The sequence below is a fragment of the Rhipicephalus microplus genome, chromosome 6 (genome assembly GCF_043290135.1).
Source record: "Rhipicephalus microplus isolate Deutch F79 chromosome 6, USDA_Rmic, whole genome shotgun sequence".
NCBI lineage: Eukaryota > Metazoa > Arthropoda > Arachnida > Ixodida > Ixodidae > Rhipicephalus > Rhipicephalus microplus.
In genome coordinates this window covers 19,282,366-19,296,621 of record NC_134705.1, presented here as the reverse complement: position 1 = coordinate 19,296,621, position 14,256 = coordinate 19,282,366, and the positions used below count along the sequence as shown (strand labels likewise).

The window sequence follows — 14,256 nt, the reverse complement described above, 5'->3', positions numbered from 1 at the left end:
ATTCTGCTGACACTGCCTTCCAGCGCCATACACCGGGCGGAATCAGCAACTGCTTTCTGCGGCTCGGTCACCTACTCAAGCTTACACCCCGGTCACACTGAATGTTTAAATGTCATTCAATTGGAATTACATTTGCATCTAATGACCTTACGTGGCTGCTACACAGATATATATATTATCATTAGAATCTAATGACTTAGGCTAGCAAATGACTTCGAGAAAAACATTTGCCGTAGCCGTCAAAACGAATGTGTACTCTCGATCTCAGGGATTATACTGAAAAGGTGACATTCGGCATTATTAATTTGACCCGCTCTCATGAAAAAGGTTATATATCGCTAAAATCAAATTACTTAGGCTATTTAATGAGATCGAGAAACACATTCGCCATTGCAACGAACCGAATGCGAACTCTCGATTCCATGGAGTACTGGAATAAAGGCATTCGGCCTTCTTAATTTGATCCGCATTCGTGGAAAGGGGTGTGTAATGTTGTTAGAATCGAATGACTTAGGCTATCGAATGAGATTGAGTAACACATTTGCCGTCGCAGCGAACCGAGTCTGTACGCTCGATCTCATTAATTACTGAAAAATGGCAATGGGCATTCTCAACTTGACCCGCACTCATGCAAACCTGCAATTAGTGTGGCTTTTTCAAGGAATCTCTCAATTTCGTGAGCTCAACTGTACAGAAGGTTCACAAATTGTTTTTACTCTCCCTCTCAGTAGCGCCTGGCCGCTGTTGTTCATAATCAAAACAAGCAGACGTCGCTGTGCACGTGTGTGCGTGTATCTCCTGCGATAGCATCAAAAGAGCTTTCTTTTTTTTATTCTTTCATTAAATTCTATTCTTCTGAATAATGCTTATTTTAGCATCACCAATTACAAAGCAGTTTGCAGCTTGTCATCATCGAGCAGTGGCTCTCCCTGCCATACTGTTTGTCTTCATTCTATTGGCTACCGCTACCGGCTGAGTGGATCGTCTGAGTCTAAGGTGGTTATATTAATAACAATTGGCAGGTAAACAATTGGCCGATGCAGTTGTTTTCCCAAGCGTCATCTGCTAACTCACAGTAAGCCTTCTGACTGGAACGAATCACTTGTGAAAAGTTGTGTCAAATACCAGCGAAATACGTTGGGTGTCGAATTACAGAGTGTTAATCGCCATTAACACAAAAATGTGGTGGACTCTCCAAGGACCATTATCCATTGAGGACCTCCAAGGGGACAGCATGCGAGCACTCATACCTACATCCTGTGAACAGATATTTATGAAACATAGGATTCCTCTTACTCTTCACAACGGTTTGCGGAGCTTGATACTAGGGGTATTGCAGGAAAGATATTCAAGTTTCAAGACATCACATAAGAGGATAGAATAGGCCATCAATTTCCGAAATGATCACGACGAAATTGGGCTAGAAATCCCATCAGCGAAGGATCAGGGCAGTGTTGCCATGTCCTTGAAGGAAGAAACGGCTTAACCTTCTGTAACAATTACGAGGCTACACATAAAACGGGCATGCGAAGAAGATGGCCATTGATCAAATGTCAGAAGTAATCTGCCTAACAGGTACTACATGAACCCCAGTTGTGTTTGACGCCTCTTTGAACGGAGCTGGCAAGTACCCTTCAATATTGAACTTAAATACATAGTTAAAACATAGGTACTCTTGGCATCAGCTCTCCTTTCGCCAACGCGATAGCTTCAGTATACGGCAACCGGCCTCAATAGCTACCGCTGTAATACCATATGCGCACCTCAATTCGAGTGACGTGCATCGACGCTTTCATGGCACTCTCGCTGAGCTATGTGAATGATTATGGTCACTAAGACGACACCCAAGTGTTAAACAAGTGCACAGAAGTCGCGATGCATGCCTGTGATTTTGACTCAATGCCGCCTCAATGGCTATTCGCCACTCAAATGAACATGAGAGGACACTGCGGAGTTGCAGCATGGCGGATTCACGGTCACCGCGTCCACTGTCACTGGCACAAACATAGGGTTTTCTGCAGTGTGATTGCAGTTCGCGCTGTCTTGTAGAAGAGCAGCAGATTGTTGACGCGAGCATTTTATTTTAGTCGACCACAGTGGTCCCGCAAGCGCGAACGGCGCTCTTGAAGTGGTCGCGTTGTCTGTGTATTGCCCATGGTGCACTACGTCTATGCGAAATTCAATAAAACTTGCTTTTAGTCTAGTTGGTTAGCTAGCTGACCCCACTACTAAGGCTTCAAGGAAAACGAAGAATGGAAAGAAGTCAGGACATCTTTGTTTGGGGGGTCGCAGTGCTGCCTGAAGACACTGAAAAGCTACTACGAAAGGGACCAAAGCACGCATGTACACCAAGCGTTTCCGCCCATGTCCATGACCTGGTCGGCCTGAACAGGGATCTCTCAGCCTAGGCCAACCAGGATCAAGAAAGATGCCTGCTAGAAGGTACGGACTGCATCACCAAATGTACAGCCCAAGTTCCGGGCCGTAGCTGTAGTAGAAGATTGAATAGTGTGGTGTCATTCTTTAAGAGGCAGAATTTGATTTTAGTACAAGCTGACAAGGAGAGCGGTTTTTGGTTTTATACCTCAGGGTTTATGCAACGAAAAGGCGCTTGGCGCTAATGACAAATATTTTTTACCTGTTAAAAGGAGTGCTGTGCGCATAAAATCAAAATTCACCGCATTCTGTAGAGAAGTAGGTTTACCTACACTAGCTAGCACCCTAGCAAAAAGCAGCAAAATCATCAACTTGAACGCGTTTTTTCTGCAAAAACCCACAAATTGGACATAACTTTTCGAACCATCGTTAGTGAAAGCGGTTCATGGCAGGGGAACAAAAGTAAGTTCCTTTTAAGGAATATAAAGACGCTTTATGGAAATGATTCTTTCTGCAGCAAGAGTTCCAGTGATGTTGGTGATTTCATACGGTCTAACCAGCAGACCTCCTTTGCTTTTTCGGTAGATGTTGAAGACTTGTTCTATTATGTTCCTCCCAATAATATTTTAGCCTCTGTCGAAAAATGCATAAAACATAACGATGACGTTTCTTTTATGAACGACGCGGGAGTGTCCGTTGGGAACTTTTTAGCGCTTTCAGAATTTTATTTTAACGTCACATTTATTAACTTTGATGACAAACCCTATCTACAACCACAAGGACTCTGTATATGATCCTGTGTCGCCCCAGTTCTGTGCCATAATTTTTAGCTGACTTGAATAGATCGTTGGATAACTTTTTAAGTGGGGCACAGGTTTTGAATATTTTAGATATGTTGATGACTTCCTAATTCTTTTACAAAATCGGGCACCCTATACACCCCCGATAACATTTTAAATTTTCAAGAGTGGTTGGGCCTCGACAAGTGTGTGTAGTAAGGATGCTTTACATGAAGTAGAGCGTATTTATTGTGAGGAAGTGTTAAGCGTTTTTATGAGCATGGTCGTAGACATAGCTTCACTACCGAGGTACCCACAAAGACTTTTCTACAGTTTTTAGACCTCAAGCTACTGTGGGACAGTGAGCACTTTTGTTGGTATTACCATCCTCGTGTCAAAAAAGGGGTGTTGGCGTATTATTCTGCGCACTCTAAGATAGGTAAAAAAAGAATTGCTTCACTTTGCCTAGAATCTTCGTTGACTAAGCCGTGTCCACGCCACATTACTACTAGTTTTTATGATCAGATCAGCCGATTGATGATGGCTCGGGATCCATTGGGTTCCAAGCCACAAGTGCAGCCGTACTTGCACAAGCTCTTCCATAACCTTAAGAAGGTCGCCTCTAGGCATGGTGTCGCTGTGGTCTTTACGGCGCCAGATAAGCTAGCTAAGTCGTGTCTGCGCAATTTAAATGGCAAGAAACGGGGTTGCCGGAAAAAAACATGAGAAAGCCTTCGTCAAATGTTCCAAGCGAGTTGTATACTCGATTCCTTTTTCCTGTGGAAACGTGTACATCGCCATAACCGAGAAATGCCTAAATTACCAGCTTAAGGAGCATGCCTGAAAATTAAGAAAAACGAGGATAAGTACGCACATCTTGTGGCGCATGTGGTGTTGAACCACAACTCACAGACACGCAGGTTCTCGGATGAAGCTTCAATTTATCAGCACGTTTGCTGTTGCAAGCGTATTTTATAGACAAAAATAAGGACATCTGTGTTAGCGAGCCGTCTCTGGTGATACATCATCAGAAAAAATCTTTTCTCGATGCAAAGATTTAGTGCTTCTAGCTGGCGTTTCCTGCTTTTTGTACTTTTTCTTACTTGTTACTTTTTCGTGTGGTTGTGCTGTGTTCATCACGACTGCCTTACGCGGTTGCGGTTGCGCTGCTGTTAAAGGCTTTTCACATGCGCAGCTTTGTTCTTTGTTGGTTTTGCGCACTATGTTGTACGTATAAAAGAAGGTCTTTTCGGTGTGACAAACAGTTGGTAATGAGTGCTGTAAGCTATGTGTGTTATTCGGGTGGTTGTGTGAGTGATTGTGTGAGTGTATGCGAAAGTCAAGGTTACGCTAAATATCTTACAATATCTGCGAAATCCGTTTACATAGTTCGGACGCCAAAGCAACATGCTGTCACTGGATAAAATGGTCATTTATTAAGTTCGACTTAGCAACTTATCATGGTGCCTCACCTGGAAAGAAGAAATCTGCTTGGCCGTTCATTTTTCTTCACGGGTGGCACAATTCTACCGTGCTCATACCGTATACGACTGGCGCTTGGACGGTTTGGACCACAGTACGCAGCTTCACTATATTGCCACTAGGTGCCGCATGAATTGCCGAGGTTGCGAATATACATCTTTACAAAAAACAGTGCAGCATGATGGTAAGTTGAGCCAGTTGGATTACGTTCATATTTAGAATTTTTTTTGAAGCGCACTAAAGAATGGACGGAGAGAAGAGGCTGACAGGGACAGTGCTTTCTCTGTCAGCGCTGTTCTTGATAGCCTCTTCTGTCAATTCGTTTTTAGTGCGCTTCAACAAAATTTTCAATTATGAAAAAAAAACATTGCGTCCTGATCTAAGCTGCTTTAAGTCGACAGTGTCTACAGTGTTTTCGCCAGTGGCTGCGGGGAGACTGTATCGTGAAAGAGTATATTGTCATCGTTAAACGTGTGCCAGTTATATCAGTGCACATGTGGGAAGTATCATAAAGACTAACACATCTTTGAAGGCGTTCCGTAATTTTATCGCACAGAGTTTTATATTCTGTTAAGGAACTAACGCTTGAGACAGATTGTCATCAACTGAAGTCGAGGCTTTTAATACATATTAGTTTAGGACTTTTCTACACTAGTCAAAATAGCGTGAGAATTGTAGCTGACCATTATTCAACATGAGGAGGACTTGTGGAATGATGATGCGGATTGTAAAAGACTCTCTGCGGAAACGTTAAGGAAACGTTAGTGAACTTGTCGGGGTGAAGGGTGTGAAAACTCGCGTGCGACACAGACTGAAGAGACAAAGAAGGGTAGTTGGATAGAGGCTTCCTCCTTCTTGAACTGTTACACTGCATGCTATGCTGTGGACGACACTGCGCTGTGCGCCAGTAAAGGCTCCAGAGAGACATAACACCTTTAGAGACTGAAGGCCGTCTCAAGAAGACGAGATAGGCATCTTCAGCGAACAACGAGGGTCGTAGCTTGCTTGCTAACGGGTGTGAGTTGCTTTGACGCTTCCATAGATCTATAAAAATGCAGAGGCGGCAAATTGGGGAAGGGTGGAGAAAGTAACATCCTGTTTTGAGCGCGGTGTTGACACCGACGTGTTGACACCTCGGCTCTCGGTGTCGAGAGCCAAGGTGTCGACACGACAGCTTGAATTTACGTAACGCTGCGAAGCCTTGTGTATTGCTCTCAGAAGTAGCTAAGGCGTATTTTTTATTTGCATGGCATAATAAATGACGTTTCCAAGAAACTCTTTATTTCTACTCAGCAGCTCCGGCTCGCATTCTATTTGTATAGACTGAAACATTAAAGGTCCACTGATTCGATCACATTATGGGGGTAGTATATATTTTGTAGTCATTCTTTGAGATGTGAACATATGAATGTGTCGTAAGCACTGGGTACATGAAACTTTCAGCTATGACTACAATTATATTTAATTATCCTATAAATATTTTGCGAGAGTGCTAGGGGCGTAATTAAGCAAAATTATACATAAAATACTAGTCAGAGTTGTAACACTGAAAGGAGTTTCAAAACGCCAACTTGAATACATCTTGTGTGAGACAGTCAGTGAGTGAACAAACTTTATTTAACCAGCGGATTGAGGCGTGACCTAAGCTCGCCAGGGGCGGTGGAGAGACCCTGTTTCTCAGCCGCCTCCCGTGCTCGCTTGATGGCCAATATTTCATCTGCCTCATCTGAGCTGGTCAGTTCAGCTCTCCACCGCACCCCAAGCTGTTCTGGGGAGACTGCAATGGTGTCCTGTATCTGTGCGCATTCCCATAAAATATGCTTTAGGGTGGCGTGTCTCATGCTACATAGCTTACACGGGTCATCTGGGTATAGCTCGGGGTTGATGCGATTTAGGTGCTTCGGGTTGGGAAATGTTCTTGTTTGATGTCGCCTCCAGTCAACCTCCTGAGATCTGTCTAATGTGGAGCTAGGTGGTGGAAATCTGTGCCTAGACTTTTGGTAGAATTGGATAATGTAGCAGAAGCTAAACATTCTGCCCCTCTCCCACCACTCCTCTCCTCCTGGTACCGCATGTGAAGCTCCATTGCGAGTGCGGTAAGCGAGACCTCGCTCTACGCAATGAGCTTCTCGTTGACGTTGGGAATGGGGGACGCCCACAGGGTGTGGCCTGGAAACCATATAAAATAACTTTCTTCGAATTGCAAGGATGATATAAGATTTGCCTTGTGGAGAAGTATGTTACTTGCCTCGGGAGATATTATTCCTCGTGCATAGTCAAGGATTTCCGACTGCGAGTCACTGATGACAAACCTACAATTTCGGGAAGTTATGGCCTGAGCTTTAGCTACCTCTTCTAGGATTTCCGAATTATCAGAGCTTATGGAGCACGCGCTTACGCATTGACGGTCGGTGTTTATTACTGCCGCAACGTAGGATTTGTGACAAGGGTACTCCGCTGCGTCTACGAACAATGCCTCCTTGTCTGTGCCGTAGGCTTTAGGTAGAATTCTCGCGCGGCATTCTCTCGTGCCCTGATTAAGTTCGGGGTCATGTTTTAGTTAGAGTGGGGACCTGCATCTTTTCCCTGATCACCTTTGGAACCGACACTTTACTTCCTTGTTGACTATGGTGATTTATTCCCGACTTGTCAAGGATATTCGGTCCTGTGCGCGGACTGGCTAGTCTCTCCAACTGGGCTATCTGTTGCGCTTCTATTAGCTCCTTTAAAGTATCATTTAAGCCCAATTGAAACAGTTTTTCGGTGCTGGTGCTACTTGTGTGAGGCAGGTATCTTAATATCTGAAGAGTGGACAGTGCCTCGTTTATGTTCGATGCGTAACTTGTGAAAGGGTTGGTCGGGGCCGGGCTCAAACCTCTTGAGTGCGGGTCGCATATAAAAAAAAGTGCCGCCATATCCACGAAGTGAATGATGATGAGTGGGCGAAGCTCCGGAGGTAGACCTGGTAAACCCAGAATCTTCCGTACATGTTGCCCACTCGATTTTATTACAACGCTCCCCCTAGCGTACGTCGCCGCACTAAATCGAATGGTTGCCTTATTTACCAATGACGCGCGCCATATGTGACATCCTTCCTATTTTATAACATCTCGCATCTTTCATCGTCAACTAGAAGTACCATCGACTACTTTATAACATCTTGCATTTTTTCATCATCAGCTACAAGTACCGCCATCCGGTGAACACTGCAAGAACTAAACGAGAGGGGGCTACATACAGTAGAGTTATTGTATATGCTACTTTTAGGTAACATATACAGTAACTCTAACATAGATGGATGGATGGATGGATATAGCTGTACCCTGTAGATCGGGCGGTGGCTAGTGCCACCAACCCGTAATACTTAATTAACCAAAAACTAGATTTATTTTTTTTTCTTTAAAAAGTGAGTTTGAGGATTCGTACTTTGTAGTGAAGAGTTTAATTTTCACTCGTGCCTTGACTTTAGCCACCAATCAGATAACCTCCTTCTAGTTAGGTCTATCCGCTTACAGTCTATTTTGCCCTCCCGGTCCCTAAACCCCAGTGCTTTGAAAAAGTCTGCGCCATCATCATGCAGGGGACGGTACTGCCATCTAGCGAACACAGTAAGAACTAAACGAGAGGTGGCTAAATACAGGAGACGCACAGCCCACGCCTTAAGGAGCTTCGCCCCTAAAACATCGTGCCGGGCTCGGGTGGGCCGGAACATGAAGTTTTTGCGCCCGGGCCAAGCTCGGGCTGAAAAATTGGTCCGTGCAGTTCTCTAGCCCAAACTCATTACAGATACTGAGGAAGACGCACTTGGCTCCGTTAAGAAGAACTGAGTGCTGGCAAACGCGGGGAGCTCGGAAAATTAGTGGCCTGTCAATAACCTCGTGGATTCGTCAGCTGAGTGGTGGCATCCACCTCTGATTCGCATAACCCTGGTTAAGCCATGACATCCTATCATGACATTACGCAGTATTACTGTCTTTAGAGGCAGTCAGAATCACCCCCGTATCATAAACTAAGCGCAATGAGGTTGTTTAGCGCCGGGTACAAACACACTCATTCCCGTGCCCATATATTTATGCACGTATATACTCCGACAAAATTGATCCGCATTGCTCACATTGTGGCTCAATAGCCACACTTACATTCTCTTGGCCTGCAGGGAAGATCACCCCTATCTCGATCTCCTCGTCACTCCCTCACCAAAGGTGTGGGAGGCAGTTCTCACGTCCACCAGCCTGGCAGTTCAGCTCCAGGCCCTACGAAGGGCAGAGGAGGTGGCCACAAAGTTTAGCTAAAGTCCCTGAAAAAAAAACTAAAGTAGCGACAACCGCACCCCTTCGCATATACCTCCTCTCCCAGCAACCACAGCAGTGAATATAGAGTGTCCACCAGGTACCTACTAGTGCGAGAGCACGCGGGCGCACTGGATGTGCCAGATACTTGGGCAACTAGGGACCTGTTGCGCCTTGTGTTCATCGTGAGGCCGTGCCTCGAATATGCTGACATAAACTCATGAAAAAAATAAAGTAGTGCCATGCGCGTTGATGTGCAGGCTCCTCTCCCCTCGTGTGCATAGCAAAGAGTAAACGACGCTAGCTGAGGGGCCTATGGCTCCTGGCCGCGAAGATGGGCGTGTGCTCATTTTTCCGGTAAAGCTCAGTTGGGCGCTGTGGTTCAAAGCGATATGCCGAAAGAGTGATTGAGAAAAAAAAATATGAAACGTGACGTTAAACACGACGATGTGGCATGCTTGTAAGCAAGTGGCATGCAGTGGCACAAACTATTACCGCAAGCACGCAATACTGAGAGCGATAGTGCATCGTTTTCGTCCAGACGCGCTCAGCGGTGACGCTTCAATGGCAGCGCCACTGCTGTCCATGAAAACTCTGTTGTGCTAAGAATCTCCAGCATGACGCACTAACTTTTGGGAAGGAATCACAAACGCCATATTGATTGTCCACTTTCGCGAGCACTCGCTCCTAGAACAGAAGCCAGCGGTGCTCCCTTTCAGCACACTCGAGGCACGACCGCTTGATGAACAAACGGCGCAGCAGTGCCCGAGCTGCCCAAGCGTCTGGCACATCCAGTGCGTCCGCGTGCTTTTGCTTTCTTAGTTCCCTGGTCGACACTCTAGAGGCGCTGCTGTGGTTGCTGTGAGAGAAGGTGAAGGTAAAGGGGTGCGGTTGGCGCTATTTTACGACTTTAGGTTCAGCCTGGCGGTTCATCTACCTCCTTAAGTCTGTCGACAATAACATGTTATCTCTCTCTCTCTCTTTCACTTTTTGGCTCGTTTATGTGCGAAGGAGAGGACGCCAAGAAGCCAAGCTGCTTCACCCGCCAAAACATGTGCCGAAGTGATTTTGCCTAATGGGGTCAACATTGGCGTTGCGAAAGTTAGCAGAGTCAATCACGTTCGCGAAAGGTGACGTTGTGCCTGCAACAAAGGCGAGGCGTGAACCAGGGAATCCGAACACAAGCATCGGCAGTGGAAGACCAACGATTTCGATGAGGTGCCAGACAAGCATGCCAATCGCATTCGAGAATATAGATGGCTTATGGGTAACACCGACAAGACACGAGCCTACAAAGCCGAGCGCAAGCGTCTTTAACGCGTCGGCCACATCGATGAGACGCGAGACAAGGGCGCCGAGCGGAAATGCCGACAGCGGAAGGCCCACGCCGGTGAATCCTTCGGTGGTGGTGGTGAAAAGCAATTATTAAGACTATGTAGAAGTAAAAAAATAGGAGCGGGGTTAAGGCCTCACCCTGTATAAACTCTAGCAGGAGTCCCTAGTCTGGGACCCCTGTGGCTTCCGCGGTAACACGCGCCCTGGCCACGAGAGCTCTTCACCCTCCAAGGCCAAGCAGCCGAGCAGGGCAGCCTCCCAGCTCCTTCGAATCCTCGACGTCACCTTCGTCGAGCGCCCGCTCGCAAGCACCAGGCTCCGCCGGTCTATTCGAAGGTGCCTCGCCGCCGCTACGCTTGACGCATCCGCGCATGGCGCATGGCGAGAGCCGTCTGTGATGCTGCCAGCAATGCCGGGGCCATCACCAGCTTCCGACGACAGTTCCATTAACGTTCATGGTAATAAGGGCTGCAGCGCGAGCACGAAGGTGCTAGAAGAAATAGATGAAAGGCGAGACAAAGAAAGCAAAGAGGACAACACAGCGCTCGTGTTGTCCTCTTTTCTTTCTTTGTCTCGCCTTTCGTCTATTTCTTCTAGCACCTTCGTGCTCGCGCTGCAGCCCTTATTACCATTATTTCAAACCAACTAGCCCAAATAGCCGTTCTTCTTCCATTAACGTAGCTTAGGACATAGCTGCTGCGCATGCGACCATCTACGGTTCTACAAACACCTGTCAAACATCGGTTGCGTCTGCCTCCGCAAGCCGCTGAATATGGCGAAAAAATTGATTTGACGCTACGAAAAATCGTTCGCCTTCGTGGTCTGGGACACTTAAAACTGGTCGCTGACGTCGGGGAGGTTTCGACGATAAGCGTCACTCATGGTTCCTGTAACCCGCCTCGCCTACCCGAACTTCCATCATTCTTCCAGCGCCCGTGTTGACGCTTGCTTCAACCAGGTTCATATCGTGTGCACCACTGCTGCTTCGCATCACATTAGGGTTCCCTTCCTGGAGATGGTGTACAGTGGGGCTCTAGAATAATGACTCCACCCACGAAAACCTCAGTTTGCCATACAAATAAATTGTGTTTATTCTATTCCATACTTTTAAACAGATTTGCTTACATATTGAGTGCTATCGTGACGCGCAATTGCTTGCGTAACGTATAGGAGTGAACGATCCAAAATTGGTACACACAAACCAACAAAAATCTGAAAGGTATGAATCAGTCCTTTGGTTTACCACTGATTGACGGATGCTGTCTTGACTTCGTCAGGAAGGATTAGGTATGGGTTGCCATATTTTTCTTAGGGGGATTCAAGCAATGGGCTTAGAGCGTTCAGCTTTCTAAGTGCGCATCGAACTGACGTTGTCCACATGTTGTTTAATATGATTCGGATGGCTCCCATGAGAGAACGCAGCGCCGAGATTACTTCACGATCTGACTTAGGTGTTTTACTCACAGCTGGCTTCTGTGACATATCCTCAGACGTTTTGAGCTTTAAACACGATGTGTTTTAGGGGAGAAGCTCCTTAAGGCTTGAGTTGGTCCCCGACTTGTGTAGTACGTAGCCAACTCCTTCCAGAATTCACTGCTAGGTGATATTTGTTGGTGAAATAATCCAATGCAGATGTTATAAAACCGATGGCATCAGTGTAGTTACTTACGCTAGGGGGCGCTTTCATTTTAGGGGCGATGTTGCTTATGCCGTGGGTTGTACGTACACAATGTATATAGTAGTAGTGGTAGTAATAGTAGTAGTAGTATAGTAGTAGTAACAGCAGCAGTAGCATAGTAGTAGTAGTAGTAATAGTAGTAGTAGTAGTACCATTATTATTATTATTAGTTGCTGTAGGTAGCCACCTCTCGTTTGGTTCTTGAAATGTCCGCTCGATGGCGATACTTCTATATCAATATACTTCTATACGATACTTCTATACGAATATCTGATGAAAAGACGCGAGATGGCGGTACTTGGAGTGCCCACATGATGGACGTACAGATTGGCGGACTGACGCATGATTGCACGAATCACAGGTGGACGAATGGACGAACGGACAGACGGACGAACAGATGGCCGGACGCAAGGATGCGCAAACGGACAACGGACGGTTAGACGAACGGACACACAGACAGACGTAGGCGCGCATGGACGCACGAATGCGCGCACGTACACACGGACGAACGCAAGGACAGACGTAAGCACGGACCGACCAACGGATGCTTCGCCCCGCTTATCATCATTCAGTGCGTGGATATTCTGTGATTTTCTTTTTCATTGTTGTCGCTCATTCTACCACGCTTCTTCATGAAAAGGCCAGCTGCTGCACTGAACACTGTCTAAATGCATGCACTGGAGGTAAGTGCACTATCATAAAGCAGCGAATACCTTGCCCACCACCCCGTAGCTCCGAAGTGTTATGAGGCTTCAAAGCGTCACGCTACGCTACTGCTGCTGTTGCTCGACTAAGGTGCTCTACGCAAGGTCAGGAAAAGGTGATTTCTTCAGCACATCCGGCGCGTCTCACTTCGCTGCTGCTGCTGACACTCGACTAAGGTGCTCCAAGTAAAGTCAGGAAATGTGATTTCTTCGGTACATCAGGCGCGCCTCCTTCTAAGTAGTCGTAGCATGGCCAGTTCTCTTAATCGATCAAGAGATGACGAACCTCCTGGTGTCGCCCTTCACTGATTACTCATTTAGCTTGAGCTTTAAGCCCCCCCCCCCCACAGGAGAAACAGGAATCTCTACAGAGCATTGATATATCATGGGCGAAGATCTTTAGGCCGTGGATCGTTCCCTCCTCCGTATATAGTATGTAGCCACATCTAGATTACGACTTGCTCAATAGATAGCATATTCTGTATATGTCCCTGTGTATATGTATAAGCCGTCTTGTATATATGTGAACAAGGTGCCCTTAGTGGATTTCACCGCATATCCACAGAGTGAATCACGAGTGGGGCGAAGCACCCATTTGTTATTTCGTGTGTCTATCCTTACCCTTTCGTGTGCCCGGATGGACGGATGAACGATTGGACAGAGGCGCAGATGAACAGAAAGAAGCACGGACTGACTGACAGACGCATGGAAAGACACAAGGACAGACGGATGGAAGCAGGGACGAATGGAGGTCCATTCGTCTGTCCATGCCTCTGTCTAACCATCCGTCTAACTGGATGCACGGACGAACGGGTGAACGCTTTGCCCTATGATTAACTTCGTGACGGGCTGGGAATTTTTGGAGAAGTGAACCCACATAAGAGACCCCAGGGGAACGACTTTAATATGAAAACAAAAAGTTACTGAACTCCGGTATTCAAGTAAAAATGTTAGTGGCGCAGATCTTTACATTTTAACCCATTTATGCCCAGTGTCCTACATGTAGAAAAGTGAAACTTTTTAGTGTAACTATAATGCTTTTTTTTCTATAAAAAGGTAGTGCCACCTAAAGTCTATTTATGATGCCCTGTCCTCGTCACATGTAAGTCTAGGTGATCGCTGGGCTATATACAAATAGCCACGTGCTTGCATTCACAAAATGGCTATTACGCGTGCGTACCTGAGCCTCATACCGCGAAAAAAAAGTTATATAGAGTCAAATTGTTCTCGATGCTGCTGATATTTGTGTCGATTGTTCTTCAGTTATTGGGTGTGCAGTAACTTTCGTATGGCAGTGATAGGCGCTAATGTTTTTTTGTTCCCCGTGTGTCAAACATTGGTGTGCTACATACAAGACGGCTCCAAAATCATTGTTTGAAAGCGTTTTTTTTTTCATAAAAGCTTTATTCTGTTTTCTTAGGTCGTAGAAGGAACCAGTTTGGGGAAATAAATTAGTTTTGTTGATTCTCAGAAGTTTGGGCATATATGGGTTAATAGAAATAATGAATTGTAGTGCATAAAACCTAATCAACTACAAGAAATCGATTGCTTCCGAGGTAGCACATTACTTTCGTTTTCTCTAGACTATTTTCAGACCAAACTTTCTGCTCTCC

The 14,256-nt window shown here is 46.0% G+C and overlaps 1 protein-coding gene across 1 annotated transcript in view; it reads left to right on the top strand.

Moving 5' to 3' along the window:
* Positions 1-14,256, top strand: part of LOC142765206 (uncharacterized) — a 1,282,698-nt gene that overhangs the window by 1,002,988 nt on the left and 265,454 nt on the right. The gene's annotated exons all lie outside the window — the stretch shown is intronic.